We start from the raw sequence: 24,729 nt of genomic DNA, 5'->3' as shown, positions 1-24,729 counted from the left end.
AGCTTTACGATGTCCGATTCTTCTTCCCTTTCACTAGATCGCAAGATATACTCATCAACGCTGTAGCTAATCCTATCCCGTTACTTGTATTTACAAACTGTCCTGACCTCTTCTAAGGCGCAGAGGGCGTCAAAGTGCTGCAAATCAAAATATCAGGCGAATAGGGGTTTTTTTTGGGTAGCAATTTCGTTGACATGTAGACCCTTAATCAAATAAACAGCTGCGTTAATTGCAAATAAAGTTGTTCCCCTAAACTCTGTGTTTGGGGAAACACCAAGATCCAGAATGCGTGTGGCATTCATTTTCCTGTGGGGTAGGGGGTACGATGCGAGTGCAGGATGGCCCTACGGTCTATGCAAGCTCTGAACATGTCAAGAACTGCGATCTTACAGAAACTTGCGATCTCCAGGTTAGCGGGAGCGATCGAGTAAAATCCCCTCCGTTCTCTTGAGAAACGAGTGGCCTTCGCGGGTTTCAAAGGGCAGACCTGGTCCTGAGCTTGTTAACGGCATGCACGGCTGGTTAGAGCTCTCCTCATCTCCCCATTATGCCCCTCACACCGGGCTTCTTTAATCTCCTCCAGAAAAGGTGACCCTTGAGGCAGGCAGCCCAGCTTGCAACTGAACGGACCCCTCGCGGCTCCCAACACCACAATGCAACCTCCTGCTAAGGTTTGCCGAGCTCCGCTTAACTTTGGGAGGCCGCTGATCTGCGCGTACTCCTGTGAGCTGCTGGCCGGTCTGCCGCACGAGTGCAGGGTGGAAGGCTCTTTTGCCGATGTCTCCAGACGCAAATCCTGTGTTGGAAGTGGCGTGGGAGCTGCTGCTGGTAAGGAACAGCTTCGCCTCGCAAAGGGCACCTGCCTCCCTCCCTCCCTCTCTGGAGAGAGACGGGCTGTCAGAGATCTCTTTGGGCAGGAGGAACGGTTCCTCGGATCCAAACAACCCACCGCCAGGATCCTTTCTGGGATCCTATAATTTTACACGAAAAAGAGGGTTATGCACCTTCCCAACAAATCCTCCTCTAGCGTGCAAGCCTATATTTAAAACCTTGGGTCAGGGCGCCCCCTACGCGTGAGCGTGGGCAAGCACCTCGCCTGCCTACGAGCTTCTTAAATAAATAAATAAGAGTGCGTGTGGCTTTTGAACTGCCCACAGACTGTCACAGAGAGAGAGGGGGGTGGGGTGGGGGAGCGAGAGAGAGAGAAATGCAGAGGCAGCAGCAGCAGTAGCAGCGGCGGCGGCATTGCTCCAACAAGCACTAGTCACTCCAGTCCCAGCAAGCGAGCAGGGGAGAGACACACACCAACTCAGCCCAAGCCAAGCGGGCGCTAGGCTACCTAGGACTCTCCCTGTGACACCAGAGCACACAAACACACAAAGGGGGAGAGAGGAAAATATAAAAAAGGTAAGAAGCAGCGTCTCACTTATGCCATTTCCGTGGCAGACACCACGAGCTTTGCATTTGATTCTTTTCTGTCTAGATATGTCTCAAATGTGGGGAAAGGATTAATTTTTTTTAAACAGCTCTATGGAGAAAGAATAGCAGATTGGGAGGTGCTTTAACACCCGTCTCTCACCAGGCACGCTGTGAAGGGTTATATTCCTCGAAAGGGAGAGAACGTATGAATTCATGTGCGGCTCAAAAATGGATGGAAATCCAGTCCTTACATTTAAATGCCTGTTACCACGCTTTGGGGAGTGTGTGTGTGTGTGTGAGGGTGGGGGAACAGGGTGTTTGTAATACTGCGTAATTTTTAGTGGTTTGAATTTTCTCAGGAAGGTTGCTTTAAACAACACACCTCCAAACCTACTCATGAAATGAAGCACATAGAGAAGAAAATGCATCCATGTTAAGAACATGGAGGGGAGGGAGGCGAAGAGGCACCATAGCGAGATAACATATAGCTGATACAAGGGCAATGTCCTAGATTTGGAAGGATGGTTTTCTATTTTACCTGTGGGGCACTTTGGCTTTTGGAATAGGATGAGATAGGGAATGTGTTTTGATTAAAATATAAATCTTGACGCAAACCCTCACTAACTGGGAGCCAGATCCGTTTAAATGGAAGCTCAGCCAGTTAACCTATTGTGGCTTTTCACAATGTGATTGTTCTTGATTAGGCAATAAAAGAGCTTGCTTTTTGCTTTAACAATCACGGGTGTGTTTGAAAATGACAGCATACGCGGCAACAATTTTAATCCCCAGACTTGTCAGTGCTTTATGCAAATTTTTGGAGGTTTAGCAGCGTTAGTTCTGTCTGGGCAGCAGCTAACAAACCAGACGTCCCACCAAAAAAAAAAAAAAAAAAAAAAAGACCATCTCCTCTTCTAATGCAGCCTGTATTTCAGTAAATGTGCATGACTCCTAAACGCATTTTTCCTCTGGATATGCATCGAATGCTTTCTCTCTACGCCAACAGATCTTTTTTTCTCAGTCAAAGCTACATGTCCATGTAAATTTGTTTGCCTTATTTTCTCTCTCCATCAGCCCCTTATGATGCAGGGAAGGATCACCTCACCACACACACAATATCTATTTACAATGAGGGACTCTCTCGCAACTAACTTCCAGGTGTCTTTATTGTGTTTTTTAGTGACTAATACCAACACACACACACAATCCGTCTGCCACATCTGGTGGGTGTGAATAAGCCCCATGGTATTGGTTCTCTTTGCTAACAGAGCAATACTGCAGTGAAAATGAATGAAACTGTACTGTAATTACCTATTCCTTTGTCTTTGCCTCACGCATGCGCCGGAGAGCAGGGTGTGGAGAGAGGGACAAGTCAGAAAGATCTCTCCATCATTAATCAAACTCATATCAGAATCAATGGAACAAAGGCACTCAGAGATGTTCCAATATACCCATGGAAGCCACGATGTTTGTAGATTTAAACTCCAGCACATTCCTCTCCCACGAGCTCAAATAATGTTTTAAAGAGCATAATATTTTGCTAGGATCTTAATTTTTTTTATTGGAGAATTTAAAGAGGGAATAAATTGCACACCCTTCCTATTCCATGTAATTTTTTTATCCCGATAACTACGCCATTGTTACACTAAGGAGAATTTTACTGGTTTGTTTTTTAATGGTACTACACCTATGTTTTGGGCGGGGGCAACCTTCTTGCCTCCCAAATTTTGATCAAGAAAAAGGGACCATGAAAAATGAGGTTGGGGGTTTTGCAAAATTCGCTATCATTGCAATGTAAATCTTCTAGCAAAATGGCCTTTTAAGGTCTGTGCTGCAAATGGGGTAACCATGTTCGGCTGGCATGTCTCTCTGTGTTCAGTTTCTTGTGGGAACTGCTGTCTGGCCAGCTCGCAGACAAAGGGGTATTATATAGCAACACTAATGAGGCAGATCCATTTGTGAGTCCTCGTGGCTGAAGACGATTAAGTGGGTTTAATTTATTTACTGCAGTTAAAATCCACGTTAACGATCTTGTTTAAAAAAAGGGGGGGCATGCTGCTGGGGAGGGGGACACTTGCTGTGACAGATCCTACCAAGACTCCATCAAGAGGGAGACTCTCGTGTTTTTTAAGGCAGACTCCTAAAGCACCTCCCTCTATTTTAGTGAGGTTTCCATGAGACATTTTCTCTCATTCAGTTTGTCGCATCTTGACAGCCGATTTGGTATGTCTCTTTCCTCTCTCCTCAGAACACACTTGTCAAGAATTATGGTGCAGGCTATGAGTGTTTCCTGGTGGGAAACTCTTGGAGGTGGTGCAGATCTTGTAGGCTTTGTAAATTACGACTGTTTGGACTATGAGTTTACAGCTACAGAGCGAGTGGATCTGTATGATTAGCTTCTGCCAAAACGTGTTCTTTGTAGGCGATCCCCTCCCCGCCCACGCCGCAGTCATTCACCAGACCTGATCTTGGCTGTGGATTTTATTACCTCTCCTCAAACCTCACTTCTGAGCACTGGCTGGAAATCTCACATTCCCAGGTCTTTTGTCCCCAATGGATGATTACTTCGTACTCTTTAGTACTGTCATTAAGGGCACTTGGCGGGGGGGGGGGGGGGGGAGAGAGCAGATGCACTGTCCATTATCAGAGCCTTTGAATTTGACTGGAGCCTGTGTACGCCTTGGCGTACAGACGCATGCCAGACACAGTACCTGCAGGGCTGAACAGCCTTCAGACACGCAGGCGATTTTGAAGCACAACTGCTTCTCCCCTCCCACCTCCTCCAACAGAAGCCTCGCAGGAGAAGCAGCGGGAGGCTGGGGGCGTGGGTGGGGGGAGCTGCCAGTGAGGCTGCCGCGTCAGCTGCAGAGATGGAGTTTCCAGTAGAAGTACCTCTACCAGCAGCCTCTGTCAATTGGTTCTGGTGCTTAATATAGAGTGGGAGAAGGAGGGAGGGAAATACAATAATAATGAATTAATACAACTGGCTTTAAAAGGAGGTGGGAGTAGGGAGGGAGAAAAGGAACAAAGGTTCTTGCCTTTGCTGTGGCTCTATTGTTTCTTACAGGACAGGAACTTCCTATCAAGGAGATGCTTGACTTTATGGTCTTCCTCCCTGCTGGATTAGTGAATGGGCAGTCTGTGTATGTAGGGGTTTCAGTTTCAGAGGGAGAATGTTAGCTACATTCCATGGTCTGGGGGGGCGGGAAAAGAACCCAAAAAACCCATGCAGAGACAGGAAAATCATGGTGGTTCTTTCTCTTGGTGTGCCTTAATGTATAAAACAGCTGATTGTGTAATTCAGGGAATTTGTTAGTACATAGCTGCTGGAACTGCACACTACACAGCATTTTTGTATCTAACTGAACCCCTGAGAATATCATAATTGTATCCCATTAAAATAAAATCTAGGTTAAAACACAAGACTATTCAGTTCTGGTTTTTGTGTGTAGTAATTTTTCTGCCTTTGCTTGTTTTCCTATGGATTTAAACGTGTTTTGTTTAAACAGTGTGCCAGCAAGATAAGTTAAGTGATCTGTTATCCCTGTTAACTATTTCTGAAATGAAGATTTCAGTATTTATCCTCCCACATACCTTGAAAATGTAACCCTGAAATTACATAAGGAGCATGCACTCCTTATGAATTTTGAACCTTCTTAAATCTCCATGAAAATATTTGTGTATAATCACCTTTAAACATGCAGCCACTGGAATAAGTTGTACTATCTAACTAATGCTTCATGAATTTGTCCTGTCTTCCATTTGTGGATTTTCCCCTAATACAACTAGTCCTGAAAACCTGCAACAGAGTGTTCTGCATGCTGGACAACTTTTAGTCTGAAAAATACCATTCTGTGACTGTAAAACAGCCATTTTTTATTGGACACATCTTTAATGAAAACACCAGTATTACAAAAACCTTTCCTGCAGAACTTCCCCATCTCAACTTATCTTTATCTCTTTAGCAAGATTACTTCCGGCTTAGTGGCTAAATCAGCTGATGAGACAGTTATCAACTATTTATACTGTTAAGACTAACATACACTAATCAAACTTGCATTTCATAGGCCCAATGTAGATATGTAGGATATCTTTTGATCAGTGTAGTTTCATTGCTCTTTGGATGCTGAATCTTTTGATTTACCTAGAATATTTGTTTTTGTATCCAGTCTTATTACAGATGTATGAATTTATAGGCATTTAATACATATGAATTAGTAAATTAAATAATGTGTGAGAAGTAACATCTAAAAATGAGTGGCAGCACCAAATGGCTTAGATTCTTTAATGTACTGGAGACTACTCTGGTAACTGATGCAATGATCTTGGCTTTATTGGTCTTATCAGACAAAATTCCTGGAGATGTGCATAATGCAAGTTGCTCAGGTTTATTAGAAATTAGAAACATCAGTGTTCGTATTACATAATTAATCAGGAAAGCTATATTTTGAAGAAGAGTTAAGACAGGCTCCTAAATCCATATTCATTCTTGGGCATCCATTTGGCCTTGGGGAGCTGGATCTTGGTTTAGGTCTCTAGATATTACTGTAATTTATTCTATACTTCCTAAATCTAAAGGCTAGATCTTAGTTTCCCAAGCAGGAAAATGGGCAGTACTAATTGTTCCAATACAAAGAAGTGGTGTCTACTTAGCTTTTTCAAAATCATTCTCTCTCCCCTTCACTGCACAAAGAAGAGAGAGAGGAGGACCATAAAGGCCAAGACGGTTCCAAAGTGTAGATGTGATGGAATAGTTTCTTCCTTGATCAGAGTTTGAGAAACAGAATACTAAGGGGGAGACTCTGACAAGGAATAAACCAACAAATCAGAGTGAATAGGAGTGAGCCAACAACCAGAGAAGTCAAAGAAGTAATTGGTGAAAGCATTAAAGCCCTGAGAATAGAAACCATATGTAACATAATGGAAGCTTAATGAATTAGGAAATACTTTCAAGACAAAATATTTAAAAAGTTTCTTATGGAGAATGAAAAGAACTTAAGATTCATGTCTAGCCTACAGCATTTTAGCATCTTGCTAATCATAACTTTCTTACTCAAAATAGTGATGCCAACTAAGCATCTGTTTTCAAAATGGAGAAATTTGGTTAGTACAAACATATAGATGTTGGTTTTCTGATGTAAAACTCATAACAATTTTAAAAATTGAAACATTATATTTGGAAAAATGTGTCACTATGCATATATGTAAAGGGATTTGTATAATAATTGGTGATTAGGTAGATTTTGAGAATTGCCCTCTTCCCATAGGACGTCTATAAAATTTTTTTCAGCACATCAGTAGATATAAAGAGGACTAATTTTCAACATGTGACATAGTCAGAATTTTCCTGAGAGCAAGATGTGTACTAATTCCTACCTCAAATATGATTTAATGGACTTTAATTCTGGGGAAAGAGTTTTAATAACAAAATCCTTCTGACTTAGATTTGCCTTCTTATCTAAGTACTGTCTTCTGATCTGTTTGGTACACTGCTCTGCAAAATGGACCTAGCTAGCTTGCATACATATATTATCCAACTTTCTTCTAGGTTGCAGACTGCTGTGTACCTTCACCATAACTGAAAGCCATATGGCACTGTCACTTATATGCTACATAGTTTGAATTTTAAGCTGGAAACATAATTTATGTGTCTCATGATTTATGTGAGAATATTCTGTTGATCCTGGGATTTTTCATTTTAGTTGTGTCCACCACATAGGAAGTTGGATATCCTTTTGTAACTAACTCTGTGTGAATTTCTCCTCTAGATATTCAGAGAACAGCACCCATTTTGTGCTGCATACCATGGGCTCTGGCCAAGTGAGTTTAAATATTAATTAATTATACACATAGTCTCAAGGGACTCAGCACTAACACCGAAACTTTTAAATGTAATAAGATAATCAGATTTTCACCTCCCCTCTTCCCTCATTCTACAGGTATCTCATTACAGAATAATTACTGATAATGTGTTAGAATAACAACTATAGTGATTTTACTTGCTCTGAATAGGAGGTACTTTAATGCTCCATTGAAGCATAACTCTCAACTACTGGCAAAAGTCAAGTGGCTACAATATAAATCCTGTAAAGCTTCTTTAACGAGGATTCATTTTAATGGCAAAAACATGTGCCATCAGCACCAAGTGAAAAACAGAAGTTGCCTTATGTGAAAGTAGTAAATTCAGTGACTAATATCCAGGTTACATTTAAGTAAACCCTAAAATACTCAAAGGGAGGACTCTTCTGGTTGCGTAAGGACTTATACCTTCACAGAAAGTTTAGAATTGACAGTTGTAACTCTTCCTTTTATTTAATTGATGCCTTGATGGAAAAAGTAGAAATAGGGGCCCGTGTTCTACATTATATGTTGGAATTACTGACCATTTAGAATCAAATTAGTAGTCAAATAGAAAGGTGCAATATGTGATCACATTCTAGACAAAGCTAAAATGGCTACAGGGGCACAGAGGGCAAACAAAACAAATCTACAGACACAACAGACTAACAATAACAGAGCTGCTACACATCTCTCCTTACTATCGGCCTACTTAGTAAATATGCAGAATGCGATCACTAACTGGGAGGTAGAAATGCAGAGCATTATGAATGGGTAGCCAGCATGCCAGAGACCGAAACCAAATCGCAGCACCCAGATCCATCTTGTCTGTCCCAGATACCCAGGAGTGCAAGAGACGTACTTCTTCAAACTCTCAGAAATAATAACACTTCCTCAAAGCAGAGACGAGTATAATTGTGGGAGAAAGCACAATAGTATAGAGTAAATTGCTACTGAACGGGCAATGGGCATTGACCAAAGAAGAGAGGACAAAGCCCAATTCACTATTGTTATTAAGGGGTTTACTGGGCAAATGTTTGATGTACTGAGGAATTGCCCACAAATACCTCAAAGCAATTTTTTTTGTTTTTGTTTTGCTGACAGGAAAATGTATGCAACTATTGGCAGATGTGTGTGTTAGTTGATTACTGCTGTGAATGCCTTATTTGCTCCATGCTTGTTCTGAGGGGAGCAAAATTACACTGGATAGGGAGGAAGGAGAGAATGTGCAGAGGGGAAAGCAGTCCCTCTGGGATTCTCACCTTCTCCTAATGTGACTGAGGTAAATGGGGACGACCTAGTTAATAGCGGCTCTAACAGTATGGCTCTGTGTGCAGACTGAAGCTGGAAGGGTAGGGGCATCCTACTTAGAGCAGCATCAGTTAGTTCTGTGCATGCACTCAGATCAGAGTAGGCATGGCCCATGCTGCCACTGCTGGGAATATGTGCCTGGCTGGGGCATGGGCTAGAGTTTCCTGTGGATCTCTGCTTTTTTTCTCTTTTTCTTCATGTCTGCCAGCTCACTGGGACACATTTTCTGTTTTGCTTCAAAGACTGGAAATAAAGAGCCTGTCTCTTTATACAGCTACTTAGTCTCTGCCATAATCTAAGAGGGAGGATGAAGATGGGAGCATGCTGCTGACTAATCATTTGCAGTGTTCATGCAGTAACTTTGGCCGGGGCTGTCCTTTCATAGGTTTCTTCACTACCGATGCTGAAAGGGTGGTGATGTGGTGTAGTGCTGCCTTGTGGCATTCTCTCTTTCCCTGGCACATTGGAGAAGCCCTTCTATGATTCTGCACAGAAGCTGCTTGACTAGGTTTGTGGAGAGATGTCTTGGGGCAGTAAAGAGCAGGTCACTGGTCATATTCCATGTTCTCTGTGGACTGCCTAGATTTTGGTGTCAGATTTAATGCAACTGTTAATGGCATTAACACTCCATGTTCCCTCCATGGTTTCTACTGAGCACCTCCAGGGGGCCTAGCCAATAGCATCATGGCACTTCCAGAGCCATGTTGCCAGAATGAAGAGCATGCAGCCGAGCAGCTTGGAGATACAAGTCATCCATAGAGATAAGTCATTTACATGGATTTGGTATTGTCCTTCCTGTGGATATGAGAGTCTGGGAGGCCTGGTCCCCTTCTCATGCCACATTCCTACCTCCAGAAAGATTTCTTCCTTATTAAAGGGGCAATTTGCAGTTTAGAGACCTCAGTAGGATCACCCACAAACAACTTGGAATCTAGCTTGTGTGAATACATTACTTTACCTGTTTAATTCATTCTTATGTGGAGGGCTTCCTGTAAATGATATCTCTTGCTTCTTAGGATGCTGGAGTTGAGGAACATCAGATCACCTCAGAATAGAAAGCTGGAAGATCCAATTTTAAGCCCAATTGCTCCACCTTAATTGCACTGTCCCAATGAATAATATATTTTTCAGAACTGACGTCAGTAATTGCTGGCAGGCCCAGTCAAGTGCTGTAGTTCACTAGAAGTTACTCAAGAGTTCTGTTCATAGAACATTGAATAAAGTCACTAGAATAGCTCCAGAAAATGAACAGCACAGTAGCTTTTTTCATAGGCATTTGAGTAATTATTAGGTCATAGAAAGTTCAGCTGTCAATGCTCTTCTCTAGATGAGTCACTCACTGACAAACAGGTATATAAACAGACTATTGATAGTTATGGAAAGAGAAGTGTGGAGTTCCTCATAGCAACTCAAACTTTGCTGAACAGTGTACAGTATTGACAGAGTCCTTTAAGCTCTAAGCTCTTGTGGTGACGAGTCACTTCCCGCAGTTGGTAGCTCGTTTCCAAGTGCTCAAACTTTGCTGCGTAACATTTAAAGGTATTTCTTTGTGTGAATTTCTTTTTCAACAGTACTGTCACCAAGCAATATAGTCAAGCACAAACATCTCCAGGTTAACAAATCACTTGACATTTTTGTAAGGTCTCTCTTGTATAGCTGCTATAAGAGCATTGTGGAGTTAGAGTTGGACCCAAATGTTCCCCTCTGTTTTGAGCCAATATGTGGAAGCAGCTCAAAAGTTGGGGGGAAGGCGTGGAGTTTATATTGCATGTTCCTCCACAGCTGTTTGGAAATAAAGTTGGTTATGTGGACCAACAAGTTGAATAGCCCTCTAGTCATCCCCCCTCCAAAGGAAGAAAAAAAATCCCCCAAACAACCTGAATCCTGTAAAAGGACAGGAACTGCAATCCAGAGGAACTCCAGTAAAGAAATACACGGGATCCCTGACAGTGTCTCCATAGGCTGATAATAGAAACGTTTCCTTCAGCAGCTTCCCCAAACTTTCTGTAAAAAGCTCTCTTTGGCATGAAAGCTCAGGCTTCCTCCTAGTTAAAGGATAATGTCTTAGGCAAAGTGTGTGCCAGAATAAAGACATTTTTCATGCTTAAAAAAAATTTGTTCTGTGGTGATATGCCTTGGTCTTCCCACCCACCCAACTACCATACACTTTGTGGCAGAATGGTGATGTTTTTGTACATATGAAGACCAATAATTTTTTATTTAAAATATTCATTGGTCTTCAACAAAACCTAGGTGCCCATGACTTTTTAAAATATTTGAAATGTCTAGGTGGTTAATCTTGGAGTTACTACTACTAATAAAGAGCTACATGAAGTCTCTAGCAACTATAAATTCTTCAGGAATGTGTAACCTACTCTCTAAACTCCATAAAACTAAACTTTAAGGAGCTTACAGCAGACATTTTATCAACATGCTGAGCAGAGACCAACAGCAGTTCTGAAAGAAACTGATTGCCTCTGAGTGGTAAGGTTGTAAGTCTGCAGGCTTTGCTGGCAGAGCTTACAATGCCTGCTGGTGCAGACCATCGTATGGCTCCCTGTGCAAGGTACTGACCACCATGGATGTTACAAAGTACTCTGATTTTATCTACAGAGTTCCTTCCCAAAGTCTACACACACTATAGTGATCATGAGAGTAGGGCGGATAACTGATTTTTTTTCAGTTTGTTGGCAATTTCAAAAAAATCAAAAACAATTTGTTCTGGGACAGACCGAACACAAACATATTTTGAAAATTTTTGGCAAATTGAAAAGTTGAGAAATTCATTTTGTATTGAACAAAACATTTTGTTCAGCTCAAAATGAAACCCTTTCAAGCTTTTTTTTTTACATTTTTTTAAAAAAACCTTTTAAATAAAATTAAACAAAATTTCAAAATGAAAAGTTGTTTCATACCAAAAATCAAAATGTGTTTTCTTTTGAAAATGTCAAAGTGAAAAAGTATTGGATTTTTTAAAAAAATGAACAGTTCAGTGAAACTTACATGAATTGATGAAATATTCAGTGTCACCAAATCTGCTTTTTGTCTGGCTCTGTTGACCATTTCGGAGTCCTTTCAACTCTTGCAGAGCTGGGCCTGTGAACCTTTTCCTGTTCATGTGACGCACTTTCTACAAATTAAAGAACCACATGTGCCAAAATAGGCTCAGGTTTTACTGTCTCCCCACAAGGGTTGGGAGGAGAAGACAGCAGCCAGCGGTTGTGTAGAATGTAATAAGATGTTGTTGTTTATAGTAAACAAAATGGACAGCTTTTCTTGTATAACATTAATATACTTGTATATCCATGTGACAGGCAGGGATATGGAATTAGAGCTGTTAGTTTATGGATCCTTAATTCTGATTTCATTTCCACTCTAAACAAGAGTTGTTAGATCATAGTAGTAAGTGTGCGTGCGTTAACTTCTAACTCAAAATTCTCTAAGTTATAATATTGTCAATTTAAATGCTTTAAATTCAATTTAAGAGCAAGCTAACACTTCTAACAAAATGTAGAAATCTCTCACCCCTTCAATCAACATAAAGGTTTCTGCATCTCTAATCTTTTAGAAGTTGAGGACATGATAATTGTGAGTAATCTTTACTGATTGAAGATATTCAGGGAACAGCATTTTGATTTTTTCCTTCCCTTTCTAAAACTGATTTTGGTTTTTAAGGGTAACTGGCTCATACCTCAATGAAAAGCTGTGCGTGGTGGCTTGCCTATACCAACACTTTCTAATTTCCAGAACAATCAGACCTCTGTGATTTTTGTGGTGTATTAAACAAATTGCTGAATTAGTGCAATTAAACTATATCACGATGAATGGCAATTGCTTTCCAAAGTGCCAGTGCAGTGGGAGCTGATGTCATATTACAATGGGTATAGGTTGTTTGGCAAGCTTGTTCAGGGTGGCTATTAAGTAAAGGGCTCCATCCTGTTTGCCTTATATTGCTTGCACTAAAGCAGGTTGCACACTTTCTTTGGATTTGTTTTAACTGCTTGAAACTGCCATCGTGCCTGATTAGAGTACAGTATCTATAGATGATGGGTGACATTCGCATGACTGCTATGGGAATTCATTATGAATGCTGTCTAGACAAATGCCGTGCTTGGGCCAAATGAATTCATAATGGAAAACGTCTACAGTAAAAATTTCCCAGCTACTTCTGATCGAGATAAATAAACTGAAGATAGAAGGCAAAATTCTGACTTCAGTTACAATCTTGCGACCCCATTGGCTTCAGTGCGATTGTTCCCAAGCATAGCACTTGGTCCAGCATGCTTGGCATTGTCTGCTGTGGTAAATCAGAGAGTCAGTAGCAATGTCGAATGAATACTTGCATCGTATAGTAAAACTGATGGTTAACAATTAAAAAAGAAATACTGTAAATGCTTTGGCAAGCTTTAATTAAACCAGCTTTGTGATTCTGGTCCCTGATTTAATTAGCTGGGGAGGCAGTTAAATATAATCCTGTGATTCTGGACTACTTTAACTGGCTCCCCAGCTAGTTAAATCCACTTGCAGTTCCTAAGAGACTAAGTTGTCAACGTTAAATATCAAGGTTTAGAACACTTCCTAGCTAATTTTACTGCACGGTTGCCAGAAATACAAATGTGCCACTTTTATCTTAAATATTGTTCTGTTTAATAATAAAAAGAACAATTTGCATCTAGCACTTCTTGTAAAAGTGCTGTACAAAAGCTGGTAGGCAGGGGCGGCTCTAGGAATTTGGCCACCCCAAGCAGGGCGGTACGCCGCGGGGGGCGCGCTGCCGGTCGCTGGTCCCGCGCCGCTGGGGGACCTCCCGCAGGCATGACTGCGGAAGGTCCGCCAGAGCTGCCTGCCGCCCTGCTGGCAAAATGCCGCCCCAAGCGCGCGCTTGGCGCGCTGGGGTCTGGAGCCGGCCCTGCTGGTAGGTATTTTCCCTGTTCTCTGGGTGGAGAAACTGGCAAATAATTGTATTGCCAATTACTGACTGGTATTATGGCTTCCATCATTTGAGAGGATGCACGCAGCCTTAAGACTTCCTAGTGTGGACTCTGCACAGAATAGGTTAAGCTCCAAATCTGAGATAGATTCTGTCCCCCTCGCACATTCAGTTTAATCAAGTTTAACCAATTAATATGGGGTGTAAGACAGTGCGAAAGGTAGAGAGTAATTTGTGAGAGAGTTCAAGTAAATCAAAATTATCTTTAAATTTGATTTATAAACTCTCTTGGTGGGATATAAACATTCCCCTATGATGGGCCAGATACTCTGCTTTGCTAACAGCTCTTTGCACCACCAGGAAAGCACAAAGGAATCTTAAATCTGTGCAAAATGAGCAGCTGAGGATTCCTCTGGCTTGTTTTTGCTATTAAATATTCAAAATATGTTACTTAGTTGTGATGGGTCACAAGCCACATGAAACAGAAGTGTTGTCCTAATGCAGGAGCATGCAAATGTGTCTGATGCAAACACAGGAGTGACTTTAGTGTTTGAGAGCTTTTGAGTTATCATCTTGCTCTAATGTTCACAGAACTTCAGGCACAATTGAAGAAAGCGTGGGTGAAGCAAATCAACTTTACAAATTGAATGACCATCGGTAAAATTTTCAAAAGCACGTAAGCCCCATTTTCAAAAATTCCTGAGGCACTTAGGCCCCTAAGTCTCATTTCAAGTCAATGTAACTTAGTGTCTGAAGTCACTTAGGTGCCATTGAAAAATTTTATAGCATCACACATTGGACCCCAGAATGAAGTCTAGTATTGTACACTTGTGCAGTGTTGACTTGAAAGGGCAACAGTAGCATACACTGTAGCCTAATCTGTAGGCTGCAGAAATGTATTCTTGGGATGGTCCATAGAGCAACAAGAGAATTAAACGATACACAAAGATATGCAACACATGGTTGGTCAAAATTAATAATGTCATAAGAATAGCTTTGAAGATTGAGCCTTGTGCAGGTTTTGTCCAAGCTTAAAGAAATCCCCCGTTTGTGTTTTTAAATTGTTTGAACAGGATCAATGCTTGGCAAAACAAACACTGTTTTCTGTGCAGGTAAGTGGCTGAAGTGATCTTTCCAGTTGCATACCACAGGCTAACCATGCTGCAGGTGCATAGCACTACACAATTGACAAAAATTGTAAACCTTATGACCCGGAAGTAGACCTGATATTTATTTAATTTCCGTACTTGCCCTTGTTTGCTTACTGGAAATTTGCAGCATGCTCTTAAACACTTACAGGATTCACATGGTGTAAGAAAGCAAAGATTCTTGTGCATTTGCCAATGTCTTAGTTTCACTGAAAGTAAGAAATGTTCACCTACATGCCAGTTTCTAACAATGAAAATATTAAGCTGTCTAGTCTCTGAGCCATGCACAAAAGATTTGTGATAGGGTTACTTCCATGTATTAGGGCTACTAATTTGACTGTAAAGATTGCATTCAGATCCATATGTATTGTGATAGACCCAGGCCGGTTGGGAACAGCAGAGTAGTAGAAGGGAGATATACTGGCCACTGGATAAGCAGTTTTCTGTTCCCTGAGTGACCAGAGCAGGGGCTGCTCCAAGCTAATGAGAACACTTGACTCCAATTAACCTGCTAAGAGTCAGGTGAGGCTGTTAAGCACCTAACTCTAATTAAGGCCCCTCTGATGCTATAAAAGGGCTCACTCCAGTCAGGCCAAAGAGAGACAGTGAGCCAGAGGAGAGGAAGTGCGTGCGAGGAACTGGGAGCAAGAGGCGTGCAAGAAGCTGAGAGTGAGTAGACATACTGCTGGAGGACTGAGGAGTACAAGCGTTATCAGACATCAGAAGGAAGGTCCGGTAGTGAGGACAAAGAAGGTGTTGGGAGGAGGCCATGGGGAAGTAGCCCAGGGATTTGTATACCTGTCACGCAACTGTACCAGGAGGCACTCTAGACAGCTGCAGTCCACAGGGCCCTGGGCTGGAAGCCGGAGTAGAGGGTGGGCCTGGGTTCCCCCCAAACCTCCCAACTCCTGATCAGGAGGAATTGACCTGAACTGTGGCTTCTACCAGAGGGGAAGGTCTCTGGGCTGTTTCCCAACCCACAGGGTGAATCTGTGAGGCGAGCAAATCCGACAATAAGCGCAGGACCCACCAAGGTAGAGGAGGAACTTTGTCACAGTATGTGTGTCTGGGGCGGGGGGAGAGAAATAGAAGACACTACAGGCTTGACCCTGATTTTATTTATGTCATTGTAAGTCATGACTATTTCCATTGAAGCCAGTTGAGTTATATCAGTATAAATAAGTGCAAATAAAATCAAAATGAGGTCTCAGAGCTACAGTTGAATTTTGGATGAATAGAAAGAAACTGTCTGAAATAGTCACTGGGCATGCTCAGTACTGATACGATGAGTACAAAATATATTTGTTTGTTTGTAACCACAATATACAGACACTTTCAATAAAGCTAAAGATAAAGAAACTTGCTTATCTTCATCCAACACACTGACTCCTGTGCATCTTTCTCTTCTCCCTCCCCCACAATATTTATTCTATTGGATTGACTCTTTGCACAAAAGGTTCCTACATTAACTTGTAACAAGACAGTCTCTTGTAGGTTCAAATGTACTAGCTCTGTACATGGTCCTTCATTTATTCCAGTACACTAAATGCAAAGTCAAAGAAAAACTAATACAGTAGTAGTCCAATACTGATTCCATTGAAGCTAGGGTCAAAAGTCTCATTGATGACAGCAGAAGCAAGGTTGGCTCGTTTATTTCTAGAGGACACCTATCTGTAGCAATGCAATTGCGCCATGATGGGCAGTTAGGGCAGGAAAAGCCATAACTTAGAACAAAGCTGTTGTAGGATGGGATTCTTCTGATCAGTGGCAAAAGTCTCCTGCACCATGCCCACACAGTCACTTCCTAGTATTAGCGTTGAAGGCCCATAGAATGGGTATAAAGCGGCTATAGGGCACGCATAAACCCCTTCCCCTCAAATACCCCAGTGCAGGGGCCTGTATACTAGGAACAGAGGTGATGGTGGTGTGTATTGAAGGAAGGGGAGTGTATAGCAGGGGAGTAGGGGATGTGGGCAGGGTAATCTGCATCCCTGCAATAGACTTCTGCACAGAGGCCATTGAAGCAGGGGTGTGTGTTAGATTAGCCTCAGGGCTGCCCTAGCTTGCGCCTGGGGCTGCCTCAACCTCCTGTGACTAGAGTGGGTGACATTGTTTGCCTGAAACTTTTTCTGCTGAAAAATGCAGATTTGGGTTGACTGAAACAGTTCACAAAGCCATGTTGATTTCCGCTGTTGTTGTTGTTGTTGTTGTTATTTTATTTTATTATTACCTAAACAAACAGAAATGTTTTGACATTTCTGGAATAAATCATTTAGCTTTTTTTAGGCTACATTCACAAGGAAACTTAAGCACCACTGACATTCACAAAATAAGGGCTGTGGTAGTAGTGCCCTGTAGTCCAATGGTTAGTGCATCTAGCTGGGAGTGGGGAAACCCAGGTTTGAATCCCAACTCTAGAGCCAGGAACTTGGGCTCAGATTTGCTAACTGAGTGCCCTAGCCATCAGACTGTTGGGTATTCTGGGGTCAGCTGCTCTCAATGTCTCCTGTTTAAGCTATTCCACTTTGTATAAATATTCATTGGAACTGGAACCTGTCCTGTCCAAGCCTATTGTCTGTCTCTCTGTCTCTTTCCCTCTGGATCAACAAATATTGAAGTATTTCATGCTTCAGTAGGAGCAATGAAAAGAGATCTGTCCCAGAATACCCAATATCCCACTGATTTGGGCACTCACCTGGAAGTGGGGAGAGTTCTGAGTTCAAATCCTTCCTCCAGAGTGGGGATTCAAACCTGGGTTTCCCACATCCCAGGTGAGTGCCCAACACTTGGGTGATAGGGTACAATGAGGATACCATTTTGTGAATGCCAGGGGTTCCTAAATCTCCTTGGCAGTCCAGCACCTTTTTATTTAAAAGGGGGGGAAATGCCAAACAAAATAATTTTCCCCAAATGCTTTGATTTGCTTAAATTCTGAAAATATTTGATTTCAGGTTTTCCCCCATTCCACCCAACTTCCAGAACTGCCAGTAAACTGAAAAATGAGTTAGTATTACAGTTCTAACAGCAGCCACCCATCTGTCCATTTGTTGGCCTGAGCAGTGGTGCAGCAAGCGAATCTGGCCTGGGATGAACTGCCTGTGTGTTCGTAAGAAGTCCAATCAGGTTTTAGTAAGTGCTACTGGAGAGCTGTAGCACAAGCAACAGGAGTGTAGGGTGAAGAGCTAAAAATGCATATCAGAATTGAATTCAGAGTTAACATGCCCTAGAAAATTTCTGCATTTCCCCACAAAGTATTATGTGAATGCTGAAGATTAAACTCTAGAGCTAAGCAGCACTGGTTTGTCATAGGAAATGTCTGACATGTATAACCCAGATATATTTGACATAATTGGTGTGCCCCTACCAGAGCCTTTTCTGCCAAGAGACAGGCCAATAAAAATAATCATGAACTTTAGAATCAACCCTGAAGTTTGTACTGAAGGATTAAAATGTACTTTCATCTGCAGCAGTCTAGAGATTCCAGCATGATGTGACTAGCCACGTTCCACAGTTCCATCTTCGTGGGGGCTTTGGGACGAAAGGCCTTGAAACTTGCAATGCTGCACAATCCTTAAGGGCTAATGAGGATTTGTGGAAAACTAAAAGAGCCCAGCAATATGATAGCTCATGGGATACAATTACTATACTGTGAATTATTTTAAAATTGAATAATTCTAGTGGGTATTTGGTGGCTTCCCTTATAGCCCCAAGTCTTCCATACTTGTTCTCTGATCCAATGGGGGATTTTTGAGGGAGGCAAATTTGTCTAAAATGTCATCAACAGTTTTGAGTGCAGTAGTGATATAAAAATACTTATTTTAAATTCTAACATTTATTTATTAATTTAATTTAATTTATTAACAGGGCTATAGCCAAAAAAGCTTGAGATTTGAAATTTGGCAATGACATGGTCTTAAAGGCTAATGGCTTTGCTTGGATTTGTAAATCAAATTCCTATCCAGGCATATATTTCCCTCACTCCCTCTTCAAAAATACCATGAATGTTTGAAAATAGCAAGCTGAACATGCTCAGAAGATGTTTTCCCAATAAAATCCGTAGGTGTATCCTTAGCTATACTATGTATGTTTAGCTAAGGACTTGATACTGCTTCATTTTAAGTAAATGGCAAAACATGAGTTGAAGTCCTGCCTCTCCCTCCCCACCCAAAAAAGTCTGTGGCCAGAATTTCACGCCGTTTCTAGAACTTCTAGGTTTTTTTTTGGTAGTTTAATCCCTTTTTGGACTCAAAAGTTTTTTTGAAAAATGTGACCTTAAAAAAAATTTAAAAACTTTTTATCAAAAACTTTCATTTTTTTTTTCCAAATTGGTGTTTAAAAAAATTAATTTTGAAAAGACTTTGTGATGTTTAGTGTGTCCTAGTTATGTTGTGGAATTTTTGAAGAATATTTCACTTAAAAAAAACTTACTTTGCAAATTAAAACCAATAAATGAAAACTTGCAGTAAAAAAGTTCTGTTACAAAGACTAACACAATGAAAATGATTTCAAATGTTTGCATTTTTTTAGAAAACTGTTTTGATCAGCTTTGCTTTTGACTTACCAAGAGTGCATTAAGGTTTCAAAGACCAAATTTGTAAGTCAAATGATAATTTGTTTCAGAAGGTGAAGTATAGAGCTTGCTTATCTGCCGTAACTCTTGGTTTCCAATAGACATTAGCTTATTCAAAGTATACTGCTTGATAAAACTAAACAAAATCAGTGAGCAATAAAGACACTATATGTGTGCTGATACATAACAAAGACAGCATAGATGAACCAAATAATGTAACATATTCCTTAGTCTACATAAATCAGATCCATTATGAAAGATTCCGAAACTTTTAATAAAGAAGGGTCTGATCTTGAAAATATTGTTAAGCATAGGACTTAGTAGTTTTGATTCACTCTGCTTAGAAGCATTTCTAGGATTGGTCCTAGATAAATTCAGGTATTACGCAGCCACCCCTAGAATAAAATGTCAGCCATTTTGGTCCAGCAATACCATGCAAATCTCTCTTAAGAAGGGAAGTGAAGAATATTAGCTAGGCAGGATATAGTTACCTAAACTGAAGTCTGGCCATGGCACTGAGGCAATACCGCAACCCTTGTGAAGTGTTCTACTCTGTTATGAGGCTGATCAAGCAATTACATGCCCATCTCTTGTAATAACTCATCAGTCATGTCTACCCTACAATGACACCCAGTGCTAGATCTCTTCTACATGTGTACAGAGACTAGATTTATTAAAAATATTACTACTGCTGTAATTTTTGAGAAACCAGTTAGGAGCAAGCCTTCCTGTTCCAAACAATGGGTGAAAGCTGGACAACAGTTGGAAATACCCTAGCCTAGTAAATTTAGGCCTCTGTCCATTCATTTTCTTTGAAGTCATTAAAATGCATATCAGTGTTTCAAAACTAATAACAGCTGCATAATCCAGACTATTGAATGTCTTTATTCAGTTGTTTAAACTGAATAAAAAAGTACTGTACATAATCCAGCTGTGAGTGTTGCATAGACGTGTAATGCAAAATACGTTGAATGTGTCTTCTCTAATTGTATTTAAATACTTTGATTTAGTGAGTTTAGCTCTCTATAAATGGCTATAAATTCTAAGTTCTTAAAACGAGTCTGAACTTTTAAATTACTGAATACTTAAAATTTTTATCCATATGTTGACTTGAGAAATTGCAGGAGAGGGGTCTTGTTCTATCCAGCTCATTCATTATATTAGACTTGGACAGTACACAGGTCTTGTATAAATGAATGACAAGAGTGATTTTCAATCTCTAATATAAATGTTGACTTCGCAGGACCCAGTTCTCTAATATGGCTCACACATATGCCATACTGTTATATCATCATATAATGGTGTGTTAGGACTAGGGCTCCAAATCACTTGAGGCGCTAGTCACTAATTGACAGTACTGCCTATTCATAAAACACACTGTGCTTGGCTCCCAAAGAATAAGGGAACTTAATCATGTTAATGGTACAGTGTAATTTTATATTCAGATAACAAGTACTGTATAGGTGAGCATATTTGTTTCCATTATGTATGTCAGGGATAGTAATCTATTAATAACAATGGTCTAAGATGAAATCAAAGTTTTGCGAATAATGTTTCAGGAGATTGTGATCAGATGGAGTAATCCAGTCTACTGCTTGATTAAGGCAACGTGAATGCCCTTTAGGTCTGAGCTCAGATGGTTAGCCTGAGCTGCCGCCTGTGCCACAATGTCCACACTGCTATTTTTAGTGTGCGAGCTCGAACTAAAACAGTGCAGTCTGTCCAGGGGCGGCTCTAGGAATCCTGTCGCCCCAAGCAGGGCGGCGCACGGCGGGGCGCGCTCTGGCGGTCGCCGGTCCTGCGGCTCTGGGGTACCTCTTGCAGGCACGTCTGCAGGAGGTCCACCCGAGCCGCGGGACCAGCGAACCCTCTGCAGTCATGCCTGTGGGAGGTCCACTGGTCCTGCAGCTCCGGTGGACCTCCCGCAGGCATGACTGCGGAAGGTCCGCCGGAGCCGCCTGCCACCCTGCTGGCAAAATGCCGCCCCAAGCGCGCGCTTGGCGTGCTGGGGTCTGGAGCCGGCCCTGAGTCTGTCTACCCAGGCTGGGACACCTCTCAGCTGCCGTGTAGACATACCCTTAAGGGCCTGATTCAAAACTTGAAATCAGTGGAAAGACTTCTATTGACTTCAGTGGGATTTTGATCAGGCCCGAAGGGCTGCTATGGCTTATCACAGTAAGAAAGTTGGGTGGGTGAAAGGAGCCTTTTGTGAGAACTGGAAGAAACAGATTCTATATTAATTTTGTATCAGAACTCCAATTTAATAGTATCTGGTCACTACAAAAATCTAGTGTGGATGTTAACAGTCCCCTGCACTCTTCTGGAAGGACAAACCTTTCTTTCTAAATTGCAACAAAGTGAGTTTCCAGTGTGGGTCAAATGCAAATCTTGTTTATGAAAAAGCCACTAAAGACAACTTCATTTTTAATTTCAATGAAAGAGGCTCTTTGGTGACCTTTGAAGGCACGCCAATGGAATCTTCCAGCACATGCCTCAGTAAACAACAAATGATTCAGTGAGGTGCTCTAACAAGGATTGATGTGTCCACCCAATTAGAGAGATATAAAGAGCTCTCCGTTGAAATTCTGAGTTCATTTAGGTTGCTCCGTCATTTCCACAAACTAATGCTGAAGCACTGCTTGAAGGATATTGTTGGCATTAACAACTGACTTGTGCGTTAATTCTTCTGTATAACAAGTGTTATTCTGTCCATGCTGAAACAGCTACTTTAAAAAAAAATCTGAATATTAGAATGAAGCCAGCCATTACTTTCAACTCAAGGACTTAAGTACAAGAGCTTCTCTAAATATAGCATCACTATGAAAACATCTGAGAAGGCTCTTAAACTATAAACACCTATTTTCAGGCATTTATAACTTCCAAAATTTACTTTTTGGAGACCAAGTTTTTCATGCCAAAATTATGTGGTTTTGGTTTCTGTGCGTGGAATGCTCTTGGTACAATGAGGTTAACTCAAGTGGTCAGATGGAGCAATGCATGGAAAGTTTATCAAGAACTTTCAGACTGTTTCCTTTTTCTTTTGGAACATTTCTTCCATTTTCCATTTTAGCCCAAAGTGTTGACTTATATTGCTTCAGAATGAGTTTCCTCAAGCCATCTTACTATAAAATGAGAAACAAAGGCCATTTTCTCCAACTATAGAGAATATTTCCATTCCTGAACAAGCACACTATGTTTCTTTTGTAGAACAATATTTAAAGCAGTAATATGAGGAACATTAGGCAGGACATTACCAAAATACAACAAACCACACAGAGATCAGGTTACATTTTGTTGTTTCAGCCAGGTACTCAGTGGTGTGACTCCTACATTAGTGCCTGAAGTCTTGTAGATGCTATTTAAGCCTTCACTGTGATAAAATGTTGCAATTAAAGATGTACTACCTTAACTACAGTTCCAGCAAAAGAAAAGTACATCATGTGCTGTACAGGGTGCACTGAAAGTTCAGAAATACATGACATTGGCATGTGTGTAATTCTTTTCCCAGACTACAAATGAAACACTAATTTGTGAAGCAAATAATCTAAATCTAGCAGCAAACCATTACAATATAGCACACCAAAAGAAGAGCAGCTGATTTGCTTTTTACTTGTAAACCCCTGAGGAGCCAGCATACATGTAGGAGGATGGACCTGTTGGGTTGTAACAGGTAGATGTGTGGACTTCATCTCTGTAGAGAATGATTTAACTATTTCTGAGGGTTTTTTTTTATGGGCAGTTCTTACCTTAATTATGATCATCAGTGATTTAATTCAGATACAATTATAAATGTTTCATATGCATAGCATTTTGCAGGACCAGCTAATTTAAAAAAAAGAACAAACACATTTTTCCTAAGAGAAAATCTACCAAGTCTCTTCTGAACCCTTTTCTCATAATGTGTATTTGGCTTTACACGGGAAGAGGAAATTAATACTCCAAAACACATCATCAACATTTAATGAAAAGCCCTAATATCTCATTCTATTACTTACAGATTATAGAGAAGTTGAACACTTAAATGATAAACTCCTGAGGTTTAAATAGACCATCACTAGAGGCTTCCTTTATGAAGCAACATGAAAACTAAACGTGAGATAAACAGAAAGAAAGATATACTGTAATGTATAGTCCTTAACTTTTCATACAATAAAAGTTCTAAATATATCATTGTGATGGGGTATACAACCCCACATTGGGCTGGAAAGGGTTAAAGGACAGTACTGGACCAAGGTAGCCCCACACCTCTGGCCCTGCACATTATTAACTGAGTTGAAAAAGGGAGCAACCCAGCTTAGAATGGGGAGGCTGGAGTGGAGGGTTCCTGAGAAAGGGACCGGAGGAGCCTTCTTGAGGGAACAGCACTATATGCTGAGCGTAGTTGGGGTTGATCATTTGGTTTCTTTTTCTTTTACCTTGTCTGGGACCAGAAGCTGAGGGAGGGAAGCAGCAGGAGGAGGTGACCCAGGGAGGGTAACTTAGAGGCCCCTTTAGAGAGGGGGAGGGATAGCTCAGTGGTTTGAGCATTGGCCTGCTAAACCCAGGGTTATGAGTTCAATCCTTGAAGAGGCTACTTAGGGATCTGGGGCAAAAATTAGTCCTGCTAGTGAAGGCAGGGGGATGGACTTCATGACCTTTTAAGGTCCCTTCCAGTTCTAGGAGATTGGTATATCTCAAATTATTACCTTATTACCTAGAGGTTAAACATCTAGGGCCCTGGGTCAGATCCTGGTGTAGCAGGCAGGCCTTGGCTCCGTTACCACTGCCCCGACTACTGGGTAGGCACCAGTCACTGGACTACCCAGCCCTCCAAGGACCCTATTGCAATTATACAATATAAAAACAATTCACTTTACTTAAAAAAGAGGGGGGAGAAGAACTGACATGTTTAAAGTAAGTTAATTGAAGCCAGCAATTGTAAAGCCTGATGTAGGCTTTCTCCTGAACAAGCTTAGCATACTCTGCTTGAATTGGCCTATTCTTGATTTTTAGGTTGAACAGAAGACTATCGTGTCAATGGATTCCCTATGTGTGAAATTATTTTTTTTTAAACTTTTTTGTGTGTCCATTGTTTATGGCATTTTGGGTCACTGACCCACTAGCAATTCAATAGTATACAATTCAGAGGTCCAAAGTGTACATATTGGTCTTGAATCATTGGCCTTTGTGTCCATAAACTTATTTGCTGTTGTCTAGTCACAATCATGATTGTCAAGTATGCCTGCATGCCAAAGCCTTGAGTATATATATGAACCAATGTGTGTTTAATATTGAGGATTTTTTGTTTAAGGCTTTGGCACAGGAAAATGCTGAAACTAAAATTCTGAATTAATTTCAGAAACACCATATTGAAGTGGTGACTGAAATACCATCTTTAAAGAATGAATAATTCTAATAAAATCAGATTAAACATTCAGTAGGGTGGAAGAACTGAGTTGGAATTCGTGAATCTGGTGCTACTTCTTTGCTCTTCACATTCATTTAGAAAATACTTACACTTAGAGCTCTTGTCTCTT

General features: G+C 41.0%; 1 protein-coding gene across 1 annotated transcript in view; it reads left to right on the top strand.

Moving 5' to 3' along the window:
• The first annotated feature begins 1,192 nt into the window (after nucleotides 1-1,192).
• The window catches only part of BASP1 (brain abundant membrane attached signal protein 1), a 75,502-nt gene continuing 51,965 nt past the window's right edge, over nucleotides 1,193-24,729 (top strand). The window contains exon 1 of the mRNA XM_045007042.1: nucleotides 1,193-1,407. The gene's annotated coding sequence lies outside the window, so the exon portion shown is untranslated. The remainder of the gene's footprint in view (nucleotides 1,408-24,729) is intronic.

This window comes from Mauremys mutica, chromosome 2 (assembly GCF_020497125.1).
Source record: "Mauremys mutica isolate MM-2020 ecotype Southern chromosome 2, ASM2049712v1, whole genome shotgun sequence".
Taxonomy (NCBI): Eukaryota; Metazoa; Chordata; order Testudines; family Geoemydidae; genus Mauremys; species Mauremys mutica.
The sequence above is the reverse complement of the archived record's forward strand: the minus strand, read 5'-3'. Positions and strand labels throughout refer to the sequence as shown.